We start from the raw sequence: 24,380 nt of genomic DNA, 5'->3' as shown, positions 1-24,380 counted from the left end.
GTACAACAACTCCTTAAATACTTGAAGGAGAAATGAGAGTCTGAACATGTGTGCAAACATGATGACTCTACTAGGGAAAAGGGATACTGAGTTTTCTTTCTTGCTAAACTGTGATTTAATCCTTAAGGTCAGATAGCCAAATTTCACAGTTCTGCAACTATCTAAATCTTTAGAAACCTCGTGTTATTCAGGGCAAAATTGACTCTTATCAAGATGTGGATTTCCCTCCAAGCTGAGAGCAAAAGTATAGAGTTGCTCTCCGAACCCCTAAATTGCACGTTAAATTTTATTTTGTAGAAGGTTAGTTTGTTGGATTACAACCTGCTTGTCCACGCTCTTTTCATTTGTGTGATCTTTCTGTAAGAATTATTTTATCTCTCCTTTTGGACTTGCAAAAAGGGGGAGAGGACTCATGATGTTCAGGTGATGAATTTGAAGAGCTGGGGAAAGAAGACCGTTCATTTCAATGAGCTCCCTTCTTTCCCTGCTGCCTTCCAACAGTGCCCGCCTCCCAGGCGTGAGTCCCTGTGCAGCATCCTGCTCGTCCGGCCCTCGCAGCCACCCCAGCCCCTGTAGAATGCGGCTCTTGGGAACGATGGACACCATGAACAATACTCCTGCCAGCGTTTCATTCAGTTATTTTGTTGGATCATCATTGTCCTCTGGGCAAATTAAAATTTCTTGGCATTTGCTACAGGGAAGAGCTAAGAGTACAAGGAGTAAAGACAGGAATTAGGACAACTAGAATTCTTGTATTTTGTAAAGACCGTTGGATGACATATCACATCACATTACTGCCTTAATGACTACATGTCAGGAATTTCCTATGGGGCTGACTTCAGCAAAAAAAACAGGAAAGTGTTGAAAAATTAGGAAATTACTTAGGATGAGAAAGAGCAAAGATTAAAAGAACAATAACATTTCTTATGGAGGGCTGTGTGATTGCAAAGCTACAAAAACCCGTTTAGAATAGCTGCTGTCTATGGGTTACTAATGTCTGTCTGTCTGTCTAACATTCATTGTCTTTTCCCCACTTCAGTGTGGTGTTGGTTTGTTTTTCTTATTGTACTCTCACAGCAACTGTTTATTGAAGGTGTGCTTTAATAGAAGTATTGTTCCTGTAACTTTATTGCTTTTAAAGGCATACTTTAATGATAGACAATCAGACTTCACAGTGCTGGACTCCCCTTCTTTTGCACTTCTTGAGAGTTTTTATTCTTGTTGCTTGTCTCTTCCAGATCTTCTCTGGAAGATATCCATACATGTTAAAAGTTTATTAGCAGAATACTCTCATATACTACAGTCACACTTGTGTTTTGTTGCATAGATGCTGCTTCACTTACCTTTTACTTTTTCAAATGGGACATAGAAGAATCTGTTTGCGTATTTACTCTGAAAGAAAATTTCAAAGGGAAAAGAGAAAAAAGTTTTTATATATCTCTCTACTTTGACTTGTTACAGTTGAACAACAAAAAAAGTGAACGAATAAGTGTACCTTTGTATGAGAATATTGTTAAATCTCACAAAAACATTGATATATCATCTGTGTATTTGTACAGAAGGGAATTGAATTAGTCTGACATAAATTGCTTTTGCTCAAAGAATCCAATACTCTTGAAGTCAAAAGTTTAAGATTCAGGCCTGATCCACAGCCCAGCTGAGTTTTCCTATTGCCCATAGTACTGGCTGGATCAGGCTCAATCAGGCATTTTTTATTGTAATTGATTTCTATCTTTTTCACCCGAAAAAAGGAACTTAATTGTTTTTTTGTAAATAAATATTACTTTATTGATTTGAGCCTATAAACTGTGTCTGCAAGAAATTGATGTTCTAGAAATCTGAATGATTAAACTGGGGAACTGGAGGTGAGAGCTCCTCTGTAGTTCAAAACACCCAGGCTCTGATGCCGTACAATGCAAAATCAAAGGCCGGTGATTAACATCTCCTGTCCTGTGATAATACTGATTACACTAACAAATTCCTTTATTCGTTGAATGTTTTTATTTATTTTCTTTAACCCAAGCTGAAATGCAAAAGTAGCCTGAATTCTCGTGTAGTAATATCACCTTCATACTTGTTGCAGTCAAGTTTTTCGAGGAAATGGCACATCTCCTTGCTGTCCTGGCTCTCTGTTGCCATATTGCCATCACTTATGTTTCTTATTTAATGTTTGGACTTAATACACATAAGCTACATCTATTTTAGCAAATACTGCAGCCTGTGCAAAGAGATTTGTATAGCAAAAAGGTTGCAACCCAGAACCCCAAATCCATGGTGTGAGTATATCAAGAGGTGTACTTTGCACTGGTTCTAGCCCCAGTCCCGCAACTGCCCTTTAGTGACTGGGGCATATCAGATGAAGCCCTGGAGCAATTATTCTAGTTTAGTTTGATTCAAAATGAATCCAGTTTGTGCTGAGACCATCCTGTGATATGAACTGAAGCAGCCACAGTTGATAGAGGTGCTTCAAATGGCCCTGCTGAATGCTGAGCAGTAATGTAGATATGCCCACAGATGTCTGAAGTGGGAAGGGCTTGCTGTAAAGCAGATGCACAGAGAACTTGTCCAAATTTCACATGGTACGTTATCATTTTCACTTCAGCTGACATCTTTGTGGTTTGATAGGCTGCAGACTTTGATGTGCCCAGAGTCTTCTGCCACCATTTCCGAATGAAATAGAAGTTCAGTTCATTGGGATGAGGTGTAAAGTTTAACATTATTTGGTAGGACAGCAAATGTAAAGATGTTGCAGCACCATTTTCTCATTATACTTAGTTTCCCATAAAGCCAAAATTAATATCAATATATCAATATTTTGATATATTTATTATATAAATTAGCAAAGGCCTTCTATTTCCAATAAGCAGAATGATTTACACTAGCTGACAGTCTGATTGGTCATTTCAAAATATTCTTCTGTGCATAGCACATTATCTCTTCTAGGCACACGTGTGGTTTCCAGCTCAGGAAACCATCATAAAAAGAAGATCCCTTATCCAGTGTGCAATGTAGTATGGATTGCACAGGTTTAGTGTTACTGCTCACTTCACCAAAATAGTAATTCATCAAACTGACTGGAGACAACAGGTTTCACAGCAACCTCAAGGTGTGGGGAATGACAGGTTGTATCTTAGGTATGTTGTTCTGACTTCAGTGCATATGAGAAATCTTGAGATTCCTGTGTGAAATTCCCAAAAGAGATCTTCCTGGGAAGAAATTTGGCGTATGCAAAAAGATACAATGAAGATAAAAGTATAACAGCAGGTGCTTAATTTAGCCCCTTTAAATTCAGTGAATAACCCATTTCCTATCCTCTGGCCAGACTATTAAATGAGGCATGCTCTGTAATTACTGAATTATCCCTTTCAGCAGGGGGAAAGCAACATGGGTGCTAGGCTTTTGTTATTTCACATTCACCCCCATTAGTGTTACTTGCTGCACCTAATAGGCTGATAAATGGGGTATTGCTACTGTCAGTGACTAAATGGCACTTAATATTCCATTTTGAAGTTCAGGAAATCAGAAGTAGGAGGAGAGGCTTTTGATGGCCATTTGCTCAGTGGCACAGACTTATAATCAAAGAAATTGATGTTGAAGGTTCAGTTACGTGGATCTTACCACAAAATGGAGCTGTAAAATTGTGCAGTGGATGCGATGGACTTTGGCAATATAAACCTTCACCTTATTAGGATTACCTCCAAAAATAGTATTAAAAATTAGAAGTAGACCCCAGTCTCTCATTCCTGTAATATTACCTCAGTATAGGTAATGGAAAGAAGAGGGTTTGGAGCAGGGTGATGCATTTTATTGCAGAATATAGCGGGCCACTGAAGAAGGTTTAAGGTGGCAATTTCAGCTTTGTGGTGCTCAAAGGCTGTGAGCAGGCACCTTTGCTCAGGACAGGTAAGGATATCACCTTAAAACATTCACACCAATGGCTTCTGTGGACTGGCTCTAGGACAACTAATCTGCAGTTGTTAAAGCCAATACACATTTGATAAATCCTTTGTAACTTAGCAGTTGTTATCCCTAGGCATAGTGTTCTTTTTGTAGCAGTCTAGATAACGGACTGGAGCACATTAACCCATAGGTATGTAATGTTTACAGTTCAACTGTATGTAGTTCTGCCAGCACAGAACAAGAAACAGCAAAAGTCTGGCCAGTTTGCTGTTTGGCCAGAGGAAAAAGCCACTCTGAAGAAAAAGGATTGAGATCCAGACAGGGAGTGCTTGCACAGCTGGATCTGGACACGACTCTGGTTTTAAACATTCCCATTATTCAGTTGTTTGTATTTGGACAGCTGGTTGTGACCTTTTCTGACTCTCCCACATAGAAAAGTATTGTCCATTAATTCATGAGGAAAAGGTGATGCAGCAAGCAGCTTAACAGTAGACAGAGAGTGGCCAGTGTAATGTGTACGCTGAGGTTTTGTAGTCCGAGAGAAGCTGCTTGGCCTCTGCTGAGTCACTGAATGCCTCCTCTTGGGCTGTGACCTCTTTTCTGACCCAAACATCATCACAGGATTAGGTAGATTCAGAGTCTCCATGGCCTCCCTGCTGCTGGACCTCTCTCTTGGTCTGAATTTCACCAGTGTTTTGAGAGCCGCCTTCTTCGCAGCCCCTACCATCTGGAATAGCTTCACTGTGGCTCTCTGCCTCATTGACTCTCTTCTTCATTTCAAATCTCAGTTGACCATTTATCTTTTCTACCTTGCCAATTTCTTTTAATTTCCCTGTCCATCTGCTTGGTCTATTGAAGTCTGTGAAAGCTTTTAGATTACATATTTTGTAGTAGATGCATGGGAAAATGGTACCGTATTATATATGAACAACTTCCCCCAGTTTGAGCAAGTGTGCTGTTAGCATCAGCTGAAAAATCCTACATCTCCCTGATGTGCTTAGTGTTACACTTCACAAACTTAGAGAGGGATGTTGAGATTGCGTTGACAGCCAAAAGAATTTACTTACTTTCCTAGAGCTGCAGCAAGTAGAGCAGATGGTATTTTCCGCCACTCCACATCACTCTCTGTCCTTTCCTTCCTCATGCCCCATTGTTCATTTCTCACACCTCTCTGTCGGTTTGGTTCGGATTCAACACCCGCTGAAGTCAATGGAGAATCTCCCACTGACTTTATTTGGCTTTGCATCATGCTTCCTGTGATCTCTCCTCCCTTCAGCTATGCCTGAACCCAAATCCCTGCTCTGACCTCTCAACAGTTTGGATCCTGACTGTGCATCGTCTCTCTTCTCGCTTCCTGCACTTTGCCAAGAGCCTCAGCAGAGCAGTGATGGGGAAAGCTGCATGGAATAGATACTGCTCGGGTCAGTAGTTGCAAAGAAAACGTGAAAAATTTTCAGTTTGGATTACTCTGAAACAACATTTTCCCTAGCTTTTTCCTCACTGAACCAAAAAGAAAACAGGAACATAATCTTGAGTTAAATATTATGGGAATTAAATTGAAATGTTTTGTTTTACTTGGGTTTTTATTTTTAATTAAAATGAAAAAAACATGTTAAAATAGAAATTAAACCCCTCTGTTTTGAAAATGTTATCGTGAAATATTTTGCCATTCATGAAATAATGCAGACAGTTTTCCACAAATCATTTTTCCCTAAATTCATTGGTTATATTTATTAACCCGAAACATATTTTTCTTTTGTGGTGAATCAATTATTTAGTTATTTGGCACTATTTCCCCTCATGGTTTTTGTCCGTGTTCCAAAGCACTAGCTACCCCCTTTCTTGCTGAGATGCTTCCCAATCACCTATTTCTTTTGCAAGCCTACAAATGGAAGACAGGGAGAAAAAAAAGAAAACAACAACAAAAAACACAGGGTTGCTGTGGCTCTATCACCGACTTCTGTTTTATCATTTAGGCTGGGTGGTCATTCCTTTGATTTTTCAGTGTGGTACAAGACTGGAATACTTGTTGCGTTCTCCAATTAATGCTGTCTGCAGCCCCACTGAGGTTGAGAATGTCATCTTGTGACCTCCTGTATGGCGTCTCACTTCAGCAATGGCTTTGACTAAAGTTTACATAATTTTCTTGCATAACAAGAAAGTGAAAGGCTTTACTCTTTTTCTGAATGTTCAATTTCTAAGGACAAAATCGTCACCCCAATGAAGGAAAATGAAAATTTCCATCAACTTCATGTAGTCAGAATGGCTCCTTCTACATATAAAAACCTCTGTGTTACCTGGCACTTGAGTCACTCTAGAAAAAAAAAATTATTCTTATATTGTTGTCATAAGCAGTACCTCAGAAGCAACTCTCTACACTTTTCTAGACCTGGGAAATGTTTTATGTTTTAATTGACATCCCTAGGAGTTGTGAGATTTCTCAGCAACTTGCAGGATTTAGCCCTAATAGTATTTACAGTAATTAAGCACACTAATTAAATAACAAAACAACTAATGACAAATTGATTCAATGCCAAAGGAATAAGGACTCAAATAAATGCTTAATTAAAGATGCTAATAAACCCCCCCCTCAGTCCTTTACAGTTCACTCCCTAGGGCTAGAGATGACTTGCTACCTCAGAAATCTTTATAGCCCTTTACAAGCCCAGTCTCTAGGGTTACTGTCTTCTTTAACCTCTGGATTAAATGCTTGTTAGCTAAGCACTATATAAACCCATTTAAAACTCCATCAAAATAATTAAGTTGGATCCAGAACGCTCTGTGTCCTCCAGATATGATGCGCCATGACATTCCCAGCTGCATGCTGGTTTCCATTCACTAGGATATGCAAGGTTGTTGTCTAATTCTGAGCACCTGGGCAGGAGGAAGTCTGTCTGACCATCAGATCTCTTTAAGCCAATGGCACAAATCATGTGCTTAAATTTAGGCTAAGTACCTTGATGAATTGAAGCCAAAGTGAGAAAGAGCTTAGTCATAATGCAGTCCAGTTTAAGTAAAGCAAGACAGCTGTTTTGTAATTCATTATTGATTCTGTTAAGCTTTCTTATTTATCATCTAAGCAGAACCAAGCAATAAAAATATATTTTTGTAAATAAATGTATTGGAGAATGGATCTGCCATAAAAAATGGCTGTTAAGCACCACTCGAAGAGGAGACAGTTCTTTAAGTTACTATTCAATATTTCTTTCATGTGCCAGGAATCTCTCTCTCACCCTGGCAGATAGCCTCATTAGATATTTCTCTCCTTATCTGTATGTATAGCTTTTTATATTTTGTGTCAATGATAAAACAAATGCTTATAGGAGTAGAAAATGAAGAGTAATTTCCCCAGCCTTTCATAGAAGGTTTGCAGAAGAAGATTCGAGCAGACAGACTGCTGTGATCACCAGGTACACAATATATAGTGCATGGCAGCCCTTTCCACTTTTATCTGTAATGTTGCTTTGTGATGGGATTGTTACCAGATAGTCGATCTCAAAGTTTTCCTTTCTCCCTCAGATGTGTTACATCATTTCACATTATCTCATCTAACAAGCCAGTGTGATTTCAGATAACACTGTATGCGTTTAACTTCAGAAGAAGCTCTGAGCCCAGCCTGGGTATCTCTTATCAGCTTTGGTATTATCCAGCTCCAAATCTGGGGCAGATGGAAGTTAATGGGGTGTCAGTGAGAAGGAAGGAATTCCTTATGCTTGTATAAGCCACCTCTATCTCTGTGCTATTTGCTTATAAAAGCAAGCAGGTTGTGCAGCCTGTGAGGAATTATTATGCTGATCTGAGTGATATAATTTGGATTCTGTTGGAAATATTAACAACATCTATCCTATATGCGACTTTTAGTTGTGGAGGAGGGCGAGGAGTGGAAATGAAGAAGGAGCTAATTCACATGAAGGTGCTGCTTGCAGTGTGCCAAATCACCTGTTGGATATCTGAGTACTTGCAAATGTAGCAGATAACTTGCACTTATCCCTCTGGAAACCCAAGAGAAAAGGCTTGCATAGCTGGCAAGTTAAGAAGTATGAAAACAAATGAACATGAAAGAGGCTTAAGAAAAAAAGCCCCAAAACAAAACACAAAACCCTGAAGTGTGAAAAGAATAGAATTAGAATTAACAGCCTTAACTGAAACAGCGTTGCTCTAACCACTGATCTTTCTAAACTGCACCGCTCTACATCCTTCAATTATGTCCGCATGCTGCTTTCCATCAAGAATAAAGAAAAATCCAGTCCTCCAGGCAATGGTATTTCAAATGATTTATCACATCATGAAACAATGTAGTACAGTGTCAAATCAGTGTTATGCTAAGTCACGTTCTGACCCATCAAAGATTCTTCTAGTTCCTTCTTCTTGTTTGTTCCTGGTCTTTAAAATATCCACTCTTACTTTGTTTAAATCTTCAGTAACTTTAAGTAGCTCTTATTTAGTGTCATACTGGCATTTGTATTTCCCACTGTTATCCTTCAGCACATATTACAGAGTTTGGGTGGGTTTTTTTAGTCACTGTAATATGTGTGTATTTTTTCAGACATTAAGAAGGGCCCAAAATCTTCTCCAGTGTTTTTTAAAGTCTAGCAACTGTTCAAGGAAAATATACTACTTATACCTATAGGCTTTTATTGTTTATGTCCTTAGACTATCATGACTACAGCAGTAGGACTGTAGAGCATTTTAAAACCCTATTACTAACGTCAAATGCTATTTTAAGCCACTGTGAAATTCTGAGAACAAAAATAGAGCTCTGGGTCATGGCTTGTATCTGTTAGAAAAAAATATTTAACTTAATTTCCCTCAAAGTTTGTAAAGCAAAAGAACAACAGCAACGCTTCTCTGCCAGGAATTTGTTTTGCTGGAGAAGAAATGCATGGGGCTCATTGAAAAGCTCAAAAGCAAGGGATTCTTCTGGAGTGCTGTGTCCGTGTCTGTAGGAGTTTTGTCCTTGGTTGTTTGAGATACGATTCTGCAAAGTGAAACGGAGAGTTCAAAGCAAGGCAGAGACAAAGCTGGTGAAAATAGAGCATCTGCAAGCCCTCCTTAAGGGGCTTCCTAATATTTGTCTGTGTCTCTCTCTCTCTGTCCTTTGTTATTGCTGTTGATGAAAATAGTGGTGTCTGTTGAGGTAAATCTATACAAGCAGCTTCACATCCCTGGAGTGAAAGGGGCTTCTATTCTTTACATAGCCTCAGGAGAAGTTGAAATACAATTCTGAATCCTAAGTCTTTGAGCAATTATTTGAATTGTTCTCAATATCATGCAGTATTTCCATGGCTAACTTGAAAAACTGTTCTATTATCACCACGGGAAGTAGCCTAGAAGGGAAATGCTACTCTGTAATAAACAAGACACTGTCTGGCATGGCTGTACTAAGATGAAGAAGGAAAAAAAAAAATCACCATACAGTTCAGCAATACTTAAAAGAAGCAAAATGATTCCAATCTAAGAAAAATGTCACGGTTGTTCCCAGAAGTGTCACAACATGGGAACAGGGGAGTACAAGATAAAGCTCCACTGAAAATGGTTATGTCTCTTGATAGCTTTAGTCAGCTGTGGCAGGAGAAACAAAGGCATTTCTTGCTGTGCTGCAGAAATGTATACGGGGCAGTAATAAAGGAATAAAATTAGGAAGTCACACTGACATAATAATGCAATGCAAATTTCATTTGCCTCAGTAAAAGCATAACGAATTCTCCCAATCCTACAATAATTTCAGTTATTCTTTTAATGGCAGTAATTCAAGATTATGCCATTGAAGAGTAACTTGCAATGGTTTGAAAGGTGGCAATTGCATCATCACTGCATAAGAATATGAAGAAGATGAAATTAAGCTTTGTCAATAAAAGAAGGGAAAAGAACATCTTTAGTTGCAAAAAAACCTTGATTTCAATTAATGGTATAGAATGGTTAAATATTTTATTGGAAAAAGGAGAAATAAGAGGTTGAGAAGGACATTTTCAACAAACGTGGGTGCTGAGCTATTATTTTCAGAACTGAGGTAACTGTGATTTCTGAAATTCAGAACATCTGGGAGACCTCACCTGTTTACAGTTCAATAGAAAAATTAAGACTTGGAAACTATTACTTAAAACAGAGGAGAACCAGATTAGTGCTAATAATCTAAATTGAATACATCTGCAAAGCAGACAGTTAAAATGAGAGGTCGTCATGCTGAAAGGGGCCAGAGGAAGTTTGCCAGGAGACCCAAGCTAGTCTGATTCCTCAAGGACGTATCGTGGAGCTGTTCTGGTTTAATGTCGGTGTGTTAGTTGGTACGTTAGTTAAAGCTAACCTTAGTGTCTCTGAGAGGTAAGGTAGTGTGGGAAGGTTTGCTGGTAGCACTGTTAAAGGTACCATCAGTGCAGAGGAGAAACTGGGTATCTTTCAGAAAGAATCAGGTGACCTGGGTGATCACAGTGATAAAAATTTGATGAAATATAATCATGAAAGTGTAATGTTAAATAGTCAGTAATATATAAGCAGAATTTCTCCTATATCGTGGGAGGTTATTAGTCAGAAATTATTAAGGATAAGAAGGATCTGCATCTACTAGTTGCTCATACAGTGATTAGGAGCGGCTCCTATCATGTTGCCATTAAAAAGGCAAATGCAATTCTAAATTTCTTTTGACAAGCTGTTTCCAGAAGAGCTAGTAATGCCAGTGGATATCTCACTGGTTCATCTGGAGTACTGTGTGTGCCATACTGTGCACCTGCATATTAAAAAAAAAAAAAAAAAGACTTAATTAGGCACAAAGAAGGAGACTAGAATAATGAAGAAAAAGAAACTAAGGTCAGGTGGCTTTGTTGGCCTAGAGAAATAAACACTGCAAGACAACGTCATTTGTAGGTGTGAATGAGATGAGAAACAAGTACCAAAGAACCTTTAGAGGTAGAAAAAACAAGTTATAAGAAAAATGTGTATAAATTAATGCGATTAAGTAAAAATATGAAGTTTAAAAATTGTAATAGTGGGGTTCTGGATTATCTTTTTAACAAAAGATGGAGAAGCAGCACAATTACTATTTTCAAGGTGAAGCTCTATTAGTTTATGAAGGGGACAGAAGTGGCAGCAGGGTGCTTGATCTGGAGAGAAATTGAGGGTGCATCTATTGTAAGATTTTAGTTGGAATAAGAAGTGCACTTTTGAAGTGAGCTCCCCAGCATCCCCACGGCTGCGCTGTGTTTCGCAGTGGAGCGGTCTCGTGCTGCAGTTTCCTTTCAGGTGAAGCTGAACTGGAAGATGCAGTCCAGAAGCGCACTTGGGGCTGCAGCTGCTACTGGCTTCTCGCTTGACAGGACCAGGCTAGAGCTGCTAGGAAGTCAAACCCTGGGAAGCGCGTATGCTGTGGATGTCAGGCTCTTAGCACAACTGTTTCACTGCCTCTGTCTGCCACTGTTCCTGTAACCTGACTGAAAAAGAAAAATGCTGAATCTATGATTCCGTTTCTGTTAGCTTTCTTGCTCATAGCTCAAAAGGCTAAAATGAAGTCCATCTTAATGCCAAGGGAAGGCATTTTATATTTATTTATATAATGTTAGTGGTTTACTGGTATTTGAAAAATAGGAGGACTGAAGTTTTTAATGCTATCTACAAAGAAACATCTTTATATATATGTATTTATACACATACACACACTGCCCATTCATATATATATATAGTTGCACAGCATTTTGCAGAGCAGAGTCTTAGATCGTGTTACAAATGCCATAAAAGAATGGACCATTAATATGGTCTTATTTATAGCTTTTTATTTTGCTTATAATGTTTATTGCATGCCAGTATACTATATGAATTGCAAGGACTTATCCCTCATTTAGTCTATTAAGAGACTGCAATTAATACAAAGTCTCAGTCCCCAGCTAGCTTACATTTCATGCCTGTCATCTCTGCTTGACAAAGACAAATTTTTCCTCATTGCAGTAAGAGTATGAGGATTTGCTGTAATTTCAAGGATCGAAAGTCCAAATTTCAAACTGGAGGCTGAACATACAGCCCAAGAGAAAATATAAATTTCTAAACTTAGCAAAAATGACACCAGTAGTAACTCAGCAATAACAAAATATTTCATTTCTTGTCATCTAAATAAGTATCATTCCATTATGCCTTTCCAATGTTTTAGCAGGAATGTTTAAAGTTGCTGTGAATTAGGATTAAGGGGGGTTTGTAGTAGTTTTTTTAACTAATAGCTTATTGAGTGGAGGGGTTAATGGGAAAATCAAGTTTTTAAACTCCTATTATTTCTGAAGATGTCATTTACCATTCAAAACCTTACTAAGCACGCGTTTTGCAGAAGCAGGGCTCGGGTCTGTTTTGCTCTGCTTTTACTTTTTTTTTTTTTTTTTCTTCTTAGAGAAAACAAAGTTGTCTTTATATTCCATCAGCAGCAATGTTTCTCATTAGTATATTAAAACAACAACTTTTCTAGCCTGGTGCAAGCCTCTGTAACTAAACAGGGCAGATAAATTTTAGGCTTCACTCCAGTAGTTTAACTCCCACTGTAGAGGTGAAAACCAATTCAGGTTTCAGATTGAAGTCAGCCATAAACTAATCCACACTTGATGGACATTACTGTCTTCTGGACTGTTGAATCACAGTCAAAATTGTAAAGTTAGACTAGCATTTCATGGTCTGAATTTTCTTAATTTGGGTGGCTATAGCTGAATGCATTGACTTCCAGAATAAAATAATTTGCCTGATGTTGAAAATAATAAGAACATAATTTGGCATCCTGTGGCTAGCCATGGATGCAGTGGTCCACAGAGATTAAGAAAATCACCTTACACATGTGTACAGCTTGAATAATTGGTGTTTAGAGAGTGCCTGGTCGCATGAATTGCATTTAACTCACTGCCTTAATTTTCAAAGGTACGCTCAGTAACTGTAAAAATAGTTGTTTATTTAGCTAGCTAAGTGTGACTGAGAGGCCTATTGTCAGCACCTTTTTTAAAAATATATGAGTTATATTCTGGAGAGAGTGCATGTATGTCTCATCTGTGCACCAGGTATGTATGCCGTAAGGTTGCTAATGTTCAGTAAGTGTTTTGCTACTGATTCACGAGAATGCTGGGCAGCTGCAAAATATGAGGCGTCTGTGGGAGGTAGATCAATGCATCTGATAAAACTTCACTCTTCCAAAAATTAACTGCCATGTAATGTTTATTCAGCCACTGAAAAAAGGAGAAGCACTGCGCAAATATTCCCCACTCAGGTCAGTGCCCTTTAGCGGTGCAACAGGTTTGAAATGGGGGTGCCCAGAGCACGGGGGCACCAGCTGTGGAGTTCTGCTTTGGGCCAAGGCATCGAAGAGCTTCTGCCCCTCCCCAGTAAGTTTTCTTTCTGCAAATTCGTCAGGCTGACCGGCTCCCCAGAACAGGAGATCAGCAGATGATCTTTGTTGCCATTGAACAAACGGCATCTTGCAAACTGAGGCATGGTAGGATAATGTAGCCGAATACGCAATTGCTCTTGGTGGCCCAAAATGTTTCTGATGAGGTTTTAGTCAATACAGGTAGACAAGTAAATCGAAGTGCTTAGGCAGCTAGACAATTTATCCCCTAAAATGTCTATAACTCTTTCTAAGAAGAGCCTCATGTTTCTGTCAACAATTGATTTTGAGCATTATTTCTGTCTTGAAGAGAAATGATCAGACTCCACTCTTCTGCTGGGAAGAGGTCAGTAACACAGGCAACCACAGAAGACTGGTTTTTAGTAAAAGTTTGCTGGCTCATTCAAGTACTGTTAGGTTGTGTTGTGGGTTTTTTCTAAAGAGTCAAGAGCCCATAGCATTTCATTTCCTCACTTTCAACTCCGACATGTTAAATATGCTCTGGGTTTGCCGGAATATGGACTGTGATGTGTTGTGCTGTTTCTAATTGATTCTTCTGTTTCTATTTGGGCTATTTTACATTTTGCAAGTAGTCAACTTTGGGAATGAAAGGAAAGTAAAGATCTCACTGAGTTTAATAAGGAGAGATTAAAACACCATTTAAAATGTATCCCTCCTTTTCTCGATGTATCTGATGCTTCAATATGTTCATCAACAGGGCACTGACATTTATAGCAACTAAAGAAGGGAGCCGTCACTGTCAACATCTTTTTGAAGCTGCTGCATGCAGGACTGTGGGCAACCTTAGACCACACAGGATAAGCCTTTTCTTTCATACAAGGTTGTCAGGGCAGCCCGGTCTTGGTCAACAGCAGATATCCCCACACTGATAACAGTCGCTGTGCAGTTAAGTCTGAGTCTCTTTGTCAGAAATAAAAGTCTGGGAGGCTTTCAGAGATCTACAAAGATAGTGAAACCTTCACTCAATGTGTGACTGTGTCTCAGCTGGGTGTCCCGTGATGAGCAAATCGTCTGCTAAGGATTGCTGAATATCGCAATGCTAAGCTGCGTTCAGTCACCCAAATAGTCCCAGTATTAATTGTAATGAAAGGTATTCAGCTGTCAGAGCTCCCAGAGTGTTCACATCAAAATCTGACAGGCTTGGGAACTGTGGCTTGCACCGCAGCACTCAGGCACTCTCTATGTTAATCAAGGTTGCTGTAGGAAGGTCATTAACAGACTTCATAAAGTCAGTAGCATTTCCTTTCTTTTATGACTTTTGGGCAAGTTGTAGGATGGAAATTTGTTTTTCTCTCTGTTATTTGGGGGTGAGAGAGCGCTGTGGTAAGGAGAGATTGTCGTATAGGAAAGCGTTTAGAGAGGGTGGCCTGATACCACCATGTGACGGAGCCAACCCTGACTTTCTTCTAGAACTTCCCTTCAGAGGCAGGTTACCTTCACCAGAATAGTGAAAGGGGCTAAATGCATAATTCTGAATCTCTGAAGAGCATTCTAGCAAGTCACTGACTGAATATAAATGTTCATTCATGCGTCCTCTGTGATTCAGTCACAGCAGGGCTTGCAAATTTGACTGTTTAATAAATGCTGTTAGTATTTAAAGAACCATTTACCTCTTTTTCAAATTAGTATTCTACACTCATACACTACATTTTGGTGCTGTAAGAGCATTTTGGAGGCTCTTAAGTGCTTTGAATTTTTGGGTTGATAAGAACTATGTGTTTACTCCTCAGAATTTGCAGTGTGGTAAACACTCATTACAACAAAATGAGAACAGATCTTATTTGTGATTGAAGACTGTTCTCATGAATGCAAGCAGACAGGCCAAATTCATCCCTGAATTAGCTTTTTTTGTCATCAGGAGAAAATTGGGTAAGAAAAAGTTTTATCTAGCAACAGTATGACAGATGTATGCTGCCAGGATGCCTCTTGGTGATTGTTAACTCTGGGGTCTTATGCTCACCTTAACTATGTTGATGCTGTTCATAGTTGCTGAAGTATGTAGATGGATGTAGAAAAGTGTTAATGATCATAGGTTATCCTTTGTTTCCATTCTGAATATCAGATTAAGGCTCTTTTACATACCTTGTCATTGAACTAAGGAGTAGGCATCAGTCATAAAATCAAAAGCGGAAGGAATATTTCTTTTCCTTACCTCCCAGCAGTATGGACATCTCCTCATGTCAGCAGAGATCTGAGCACAAGTTTTCTCTTTGTCTAGTTCAAGAACAGTTTAAGCCTGTAAACCGCCTCCAAAACCAGTCTTCATTGGCTTTAGGAGCTCCACATTACTTTAGTTTTCTCTAATGGATTCTGCTAAATTGATTCAAATGCACTAATTTTAGATCATCTGAAACCACAACTAAAAAGCAATACATACCAAGTTGTTATGATTGTGCAGACAATTTCTGAGAAGAATTAAAACCAAACACAGGTGTTTCAAATGCCAAGAGTGTTTGGTAACTGCTAAGGTTTACTGAAATAATAAGAAACAAATCTTTTCAAATCTGTATTTCCAACACACTCTTGAAAAAGTCTCCATACAACATAAAATAATGTCAATACAATGTCCATGTAGAGTTTTTATATGCTCTTTGTTCCTTGATAGCCTCCCCCCAAACCTAGTCCCAGTGACTGTGTAGAGAGCATCCCTGCCATGGCAACCTTCAAGTGTAAACGGGTAATATGATAAGGAATTTCAGGCTTGTGTGTGCACTGAGCTGATTATGGAGAGGCATGTTAACCTCAACTGGTGCATACAGAAAGGAGACACCTCCAGGTGAGAGGAGAAATTTAACAGAGAGGGTGCCTGGCACAGGGAGGGGAAGGGAAGCAAGGAAAGCAAAGCCTGGGAACAGGGAAAGACATTGAGCTCTTTTATTTATTTACTTACCTCCTTTCAGGGATATAGGTGTACATAAAATGGCCTAGTGCTAGGAGGAGCTGAAACTGAACTTGAAGCACTGTTGAGGTAGCAGATATCCAGAAGCATTTACAATCCTCAAACTTCAATGAGTCTTCTAACTACACAGGATAGGCGTACACGATTTTTTCATCTGATCAATGAAACAACTGTTTGTGTCAATAAAAATATTTTGGTCCATGTCTGGTAAGGTTCTCAACATAATAATAGGTTTCTGGTTTACTGCTTGATATTCTTTCATCTGTTATATAAACAAGTAGTCAATGACAAAGCAAATTGTGACATCCTCTCTTTCAAAGATAAATAAAGATCAATCTTTTCTGACATTCTGCCTAATAAAAAAGCAGCAAATAAGTCAGGGAAAGCAAGTAAACAAAAAATGTTTTTAAAAGAGAGAGAGAATAAGAAATAGGGAACAACTGTCCAGAAAGGTGTATGTTCCTCATGAAAACAGAAATAAATATTGCCTGAAACTGACAGTACGAAGTTTGAAAGATATTGAAAATATTTATTTTCTTGGGAATTTCAATATATATTGTTCTAATTTTCACCCCCATCTGTTTAGTTGCCTGCTTCTGAACCCAAAAATCCTCTTGGTACTTAATCTGTGAATTAAAGCAGATGAATTCACAGATGAGTCTTTTTCTAAGTGAAAAAGGACTGAAAAAACCTAGCATTTCTTTCTCAAGTGATTTAAAATCAGCTTTTTGCTTCCTAAGGTTTATTTATCTTGATAAGTGTATGTTGAAACAAGATTAAAAAAATCTTGTAGATATTAATTGATGAATTAAATACCCATTCTGAAAAACTTTTAAAATTTGAGAGAAAATGGATGTGTGATTTAAAATGACCCTTCGGTACTTTTGTGAATGCCTAACAAGAACTGATTTCCTGGATCAGTTTGACCTTGGGAGAATTAAAATAATGTAGGTAATAATCTTTTATAAAAGCATTGCTCAGTAGATGTTGAAATTAATCCTGTGTAGTAGTACTAATTATCCTGTTTTTCTCTGTTAATATTCTCTTTCCTTCTGGTTGTAAATTGCTCATTTTCTATGTGCTCTTAGGCTGTGTCCCGGTGATGAACTCATTTTAAAAAAGTCAAGCAGTACAACACTACATCATTAAAATTATCCTCCTTTTTAGGTAATCACCTAATATCAGTAAAGGTACCACATTGCATAGTGTGAATTATGCAAACTAATCCCTCACGTGGCAAAAAATGAAGCATGTGCATAGTCTTTGCTCACGTATATGTGCATACTTAAAGGTTTCAAAACCTGGCATCGTATCATGGATCGTATCTTGGATTGAGTTTCTGGAGATCTTAGAGGAGTTAGAGTACAGGAACCCATGCGCAGGTTCAATGGCTATTCCTTTTAGTGCATAATCAAAGCATTGCTAATTTGACTGAGCTTGCAAGAAGGATAGTGATATTCTACTCATAACAAAGAAGAAATGAACATAACTTCTGTCCTGTCTGGCTGCCAAAATTCCTATTGGAATTATTATTTTAATACTGATGAAATTTCATTGTATAATAGGGCTTCTAAAGCAGTAAGTATGCTTTAAAAAAATAAATTAAATTTTAATAAATAACATAGAAAGGGATGAATTCTGAAGAATTTTTCCCATCTCTTTTTGTCAGTCATTGTTATACTGAGACATTACTTTCTTTTCTTACAAAATTTCTGTCAATGTCATAAAATTCATAACAATATTTTTGTCAATTTGCGGTTTTAAAGTGAGAAAAGTCTGTTTTGAGAAGTCTATGAAAAATAAAACTTCATCATATCATGAAAGATACTGGCTTGATCTCTTATAGCAGACCTTCCTAATTCTCAAAATTGCGTAGATAAACCTGTCAGCTACTTTGAACCAGAATGTAATGCAAATTTATCTTGATCTCTAAGTAAAGTTACACAACAAATAGATTTGCCAAGTATGCTTTCTTTTTCAATATTAGAAATAATAGGTTCATATTTAAGCTACATTTTTCAATAGAACATAGAATAAGGATTGTTTCATGGAATGTGATGGAATAAAACTTCAGTTCTTGAAAGATATAAAATCAGATTATACAAGGTCCTTTCCCAAAATTTTATGCTACGCAAATCAATTACATATTGTGGCTTGCAGTTGCAGATTAGGCCTTTAGTCATATGGAAAGACTGTGCAAACATGGATTCTACCTTAAGCAAATAATCAACTTTGTATATGTGAATAATGCCATTGAATATATGAATATATATTCATGAATATATGGAAGACAGCTGCAAGTTTTCACCTTCTGTTTGAACTACAAATAAGACAAAACCCTATCACATATGTTACATGCTTGGCTCTGCATTTCATTCTTTGGTGTCTCAGCCTGGACCAGGAACTTTCAGAAGAGAAAAGGAAACTCATTCCTCTGCTTGCCCAGTCCCTAAATCCAGAAATTTTAGAATAATTAGTGTGATGCATGATGATAGAAACCAGTTTTATATCGTTTTCCATCCACTGACTTCAGGAACACTAATGAGTTAAGAGAAAATGTGTTATTTATCATGCTTTAAAAGGAACTCACCCAAACACAATGAGAAAAATATGTAGCAAGAACACCAAGAATAAGGAGGGCAGATCTAGATTTCTTACGCAGTCTACACTTAAAATTGTCATTACTGAGAGAACAATGTTGAAACTATTTGAAAGAGAACCTTCCAAAGGGACAAAGGTGCCTGATGTCTGTTAGCTTTCAGTAGGAACTGGACAGCTAACTCCACTTTCTGACTTTGAGAAATTCTTGCAATTACATGGTGCTATGGAGCATTTTTCAAATATATTCTTGAGATGCCTGTCTCTTCTCTATTAATTTTTATTGATATCTGTATAGTAGTTTTAAGCTACTGTAAAATACTTTAAAAATGTCTGGTCAATAGGAAATGACATCTACTACCATGAGAAACATCTGAATTGAAAGCTTTCCAAACACCATTACTGGTCTAAGCAAATCAATAAAAGTAGTATTTACTGTATAAATTTTATACAACCTCTTCTCTAGTAGTGTTTTTAGCCACAGTATTGGGTTAAAATTTTAAAAACCCTACTGATTTCACTTATGTATTTTTAAATTCATAACTAAACGAATTACAGGTTACAGCAGCACAGCTATTTTCAGAATGTGGTCTCGTGAGGTATTACTGGTGTGTAGTGAAAATGAGTCGATAACTTACCCTTTAGTCTTACGAAATAAAGCGTTACAGTCCTAATGTTTCCTAGTCAAAGTAGCGGTAATTTCTCTAGTTTGTTATTACAAGTGTGATCTTAGTTAAATAAAGTCAAGGAGTTACTTTGGGAGTGTCTCGTGAAGGTTGTGCAATGGCTACACAGACCTGCCATGACAAATGGCACATAAGTGTGACTGTAGTCAGCTTTCCCAGCTAAGAAGAAGATCTGTTTCCCATCTGAAGATCTGTTTGATTGCCTGATCTATCTTTCAAGCGTAAAGCTAAATTTTCTCTCTTCAGCAATTGTATTTTGGAATTATGCAGGAAAAGGAAAGACTCTTTAGTTGTTAGACACCCACCGAGTTTTCCTTTCCCTAGTTGAGTTGAGAGCTCCAAGGATCAGACTGCAGTTTGTGCACGAGTTGTGCAGGAGATAGGGGAAGAACAAAAGTCCCTTTCTACAAACATTAGTCATGATTTCATGTCTCAAGTCCTCTGAAAGCTAAATCACTCACCCCCATCCGGTATTGCTGCTCAAATGGTTTTGATGATGTCCAGTCTCTGTTGAGAATTTGCAATGATCTGAAGGCGTTGTTCCCCTTTATATTCCTATGAACTGCACTTTGTATGGTTGGAAGTAATATGTTTTTCACAGCAGAAAGTTGCACTTGATGTTTCAACCAGTTAGCTGGGTTATCTAAGCATTTCCCTCTTAACGAGGGCACTAATGAATAGTCATTTATGGTTGTACCCTTGGACTCAACCAAATTCAGTAGTCAATTTTCCTAATGTCTGAATGGGACATATTTTTAGCTACCCAAATTCAACGGATATCAGTGTGTCTAATATTGGGGGAAATCAGAATGAAAAATTAATATCTTGGGAGAAGTGTTATGACTTGATACTTTGATTAAGTTTCAAGTTTTCAAGTCAGAGGAAATTGTAGGAGAAAGGGTTCAATAAGATTCTGACTGTAATCTCAGACAGAAATTGGCACATACTTATACCCAGGTCAGTATTCCCAATAGCAAAAACATCACCAGGAGTGCCTTACCTGAAGATTGAATCCCATTTATAATGTCTGGTAACTTTGTATTTGGAAGACACAGAAAAATCTCATGAAATTGAATTAATATTGTTATCTGTAAGTGGCATTTTTATTTCATCTCTGTACATCTCTTTCTAAGCATAGCAGTAGCAGTCTTTCTATTTTAATCTAAGTAAAGTAATTATTTACATTTGCCTAGTGTGAAGAATAATTGCCTGGTAGCTGGTCCATGCCAGGCATGCTCTCTTCAAGTCAGAGATATATAGAAATATTTGATCTTGTCTTCCCTTATTCAAACACAGGCTGAAGAATTTTTTTGCCACTAAAGTACTTTGTGTAGTGTTTGAAAGTGAGGATGCTGAGTTAGGAGTGCCATTTTTCAGGAACTGGTGTTACTTATAATATCCTTGTTACACAGCTGGACAGTAAGAAAAGTACCATAATCTAGAGATCTTCAGTGAGATTGTAACAATAGCCTTTTAAACTCTACAAATAGCATTTGTGAGAATATTTTTGCATATACTCGTATAAATGTTGCTATTCCAAACTACCAAACACACATTACAGATGAAACATCCTGGATGAAATCCTGCTTCCAATAAAAGCATTTATGTTCTTGATAACAAAATAACCCAGCCAATTTCTATGAGACCTGAGAGCCTGAAGCTATAAATTAGTCTTAAATAACACAGTGTGATGGAGAAGGCAAAATATGAAAGAAATTGAGCTTAGAATTGGAGATTAACTTTAATGTTCTTTGGGAACAGCATCCAAAATTCTGTTCTCATGGTATGTTTTTCACAAACTGCTTGGCACAGTACTTATAGGATAAAATACTGTTATGGATAGCTTTCCTAGACTGCATCTTTAGAAAATTGCATCTGTAGGAGAACTGTGCTGGTTTTCCTAGTCAAAAGTAGAATGAACATTTCTGATTTACAGACTTTTTATTTTAGAAAATTACTTTTAGCAGTTTGTGTAAAATACGTAAGCTTCCATGAAATCCAGCAAGCAACATTGTCCACCTCAGATCCCTCCTTTAAAGACAGACACTGGTATTGTTATTGGTAATTGGCATTGATAGATGCTATATGCATTCTTTTGCATTAAGCAAACATAAATCCATACCATCAAAAAGATGACGATTAGTAAATTGCTTAGATCAGACTAAAATAGGCAATGGAAGAAGAAAATATAATTTCCCAGCTTGCATTTTCATTATTCATTTGGCGTTTGGTGTTAATAATACATTGCAATACAGAACAAGATAATACAGTTCATAGAGTGCCTTATTATCGAGTATCCTCAAGGCACTTCACAGTAACATCAAAAAGGAGACCAAAAGACAATAGCTCATATATAAGAGAGGCTTAAAGTTTTTGTTTAAAATGTGATGAGGTGGGGTCCCATCAACTTCAAAAGAACTTTGTTTAGGGCTGCGTCTGTCCCTTTCTTTTTTGGTTTGTGTTTGTGTTGTTCACTGTACTTCACAGGAGGAATAGTATCCGAAACGGGAGGAAAACTAACCTTTCTGGTGGTAATCTGCTTGGCACTGTTTGCAGACTTGTGGGAAAATGAATTTAATGGGAGTTCCATGGCAGCGTGCTGCCGTCTGCGTGTTTGGTATGAAAAGGAGGCCTAGATTGTCGCCTACTACACCCTGTCCATAGATACTAGAGTCCAGAGCTGCAATAGTTGATGTATAATTTCATGAGAGGATACAGTTTTAGGGAGTTGCCAAATCCAGCAATCTTTTGATAGAGGCAAGGCAGCTGCAGGTCAGCGCTCCGTGTCTAACCAGTAGCAAGGCTGAGCACGTTTCTGATAGCACATGTGCAAAGGCAGGTGTAAAATACACGTACACACAGCGGGCCACACAGATCAATGCAGGCAGAAACATGCAGCATTCACGCAAACACAGACTGCCCCAACAGCCTCTTCCTGTTCCTCTCGCTGACTGATCAGGGTGAAGAGCCATTAGTGGGAAATATATACATATTTCCCATGTGGACTGCTCCGGCAGCTGGGCTTATACGCGCACGTATCCTGCTTGCTAGCTAGTCTGGCTTGATCTTTGCTAGCAGTCACACGCTGGCTTACGTACCCTCACTACCTTTAGTTGCTGGCACCCCAGACACATGGTCCCCAGTGACTCATGGTCCTTACTCCAGCTGCTGGTACTTAGACCTCCGTGCATACACATGCACACAGAACAGAGATTCCCCTCAACCAGAAAGATTGTTAGAGTTTAATAAAAAGACAAGACTAACTGTGCTTATCAGGTGCAGGGCATGGCCAGACAAGCATGCTGACCAGCACGCTGCTTACAAATGACTGGCATCTTTTATCCCCTTATCTCTCATTTCCCACATTTGTTCCATAACAAATCTTGTACAATCCCAAAATGCTCTTCCCTGCATCCCCTCAGACTGTGAGGTGCTCCAGGGAACCTCTTCCACTGACCCACAATCCTGGGTTTCCCAGCTGGACCCAGTGGTCCAACTGATGGCTCTCCTGAGACAGCCCTGGGGGTGCCTGGGACGGGGCTCCATTTATCTGCCTGTGTTACTGAGGTTTTGTCACCCACCGTTGTGCCTCTGTTGCTCCTCTGGGTTTGCACAGTGGAGCCTTGTACGGGCTGATGCTCTCCTGTGATGTGTCTGAGTGGTGCCAGGGCAGGGTGGTGTTCGGGTTCCCCACCTGCTCTTGTGCCTCTGCACCTTTTCGCATCTGCAGATGAGCTATTTATCACACAGCCTAACATAAAGGACTTCATATTGTAGAAATTTATTATACTTGACACTGAATAGGAATACAAGTAAGGAGACAGGGGAGCAGGTCCAAGATGTCACCCTGTTTCATACATCTGTATTAGCTCTACGCAGTACAAAACTGCAGTCAAAGCTATTCTGCATGTTAGTGCTCCAGGATTAATGATGATGAGTCATTCTATACTGCAACTGCTCTCATCACTGCAGCTCAGTTAAAATATACATAAGCCCCATTTAAATTGGCTGCAATCTTGCAAAAGTTTCTCATGATGATGGATAAACTCATAACTAGTTAAATAATGCTGCTGGTGACCTTAAGTAGTGATGCCACACAGACATAGCAAGGCTGCTGAAATTATCTTTGAGGATCGTGCTATTATGTGACATCTTCACTGAGTCAGCTGTGGATAACTTCACTAGCAAATGCATCCATTTAGTGACAAATGACGTGAAGTGATGTTGTGGTTTAACCTCAGCCAGCAACTAAGCACCATGCAGCCGCTCGCTCCCTCCCCCCACCCAGTGGGATGGGGGAGAGAATTAGAGGAGTAAAAGTGAGAAAACTCATGGGATTAGATAAAAACAGTTTAATAAGTAAAGCAAAAGCTGTGCGTGCAAGCAAAGCAAAACAAGGAATTCATTCACTACTTCCCATTAGCAGGCAGGTGTTCAGCCATCTCCAGGAAAGCAGGGCTCCAGAAGACAAATGCCATCACTCTGAACATCCCCCTCTTCCTTCCTCTTTCCCCAGTGCCTTACATGCCGAGCATGATGTCATAGGGTATGGAATATCCCTTTGGTCAGGTGGGGTCAGCTGTCCTGGCTGTGTCCCCTCCCAACTCCTTGTGTACCCCCAGCCCACTCGCTGGTGGGGTGGGGTGAGGAGCAGCAAAGGCCTTGGCTCTGTGTAAGCACTGCTCAGCAATAACAAAACCATCTCTGCATTATCAACGCTGTTTTCAGCACAAATCCAAAACACAGCCCCATACCCCTGACTACGAAGAAAATTAACTCTACCCCAGCCAAAATGAGCACAAGTGGTTTGTGGTTACCAAGGGCTTAGACCTCGTTTTGCATCACTTAAGGAAGCTAATATAGAGGCTTTGGCTGACTAATATCACAGAAAGGAAGTATCACTGGAATATTTCTAAACACATTTTCATGGAGCAGG

Source organism: Balearica regulorum, chromosome 4 (assembly GCF_011004875.1).
Source record: "Balearica regulorum gibbericeps isolate bBalReg1 chromosome 4, bBalReg1.pri, whole genome shotgun sequence".
NCBI lineage: Eukaryota > Metazoa > Chordata > Aves > Gruiformes > Gruidae > Balearica > Balearica regulorum.
This window is presented reverse-complemented; position numbering follows the sequence as displayed.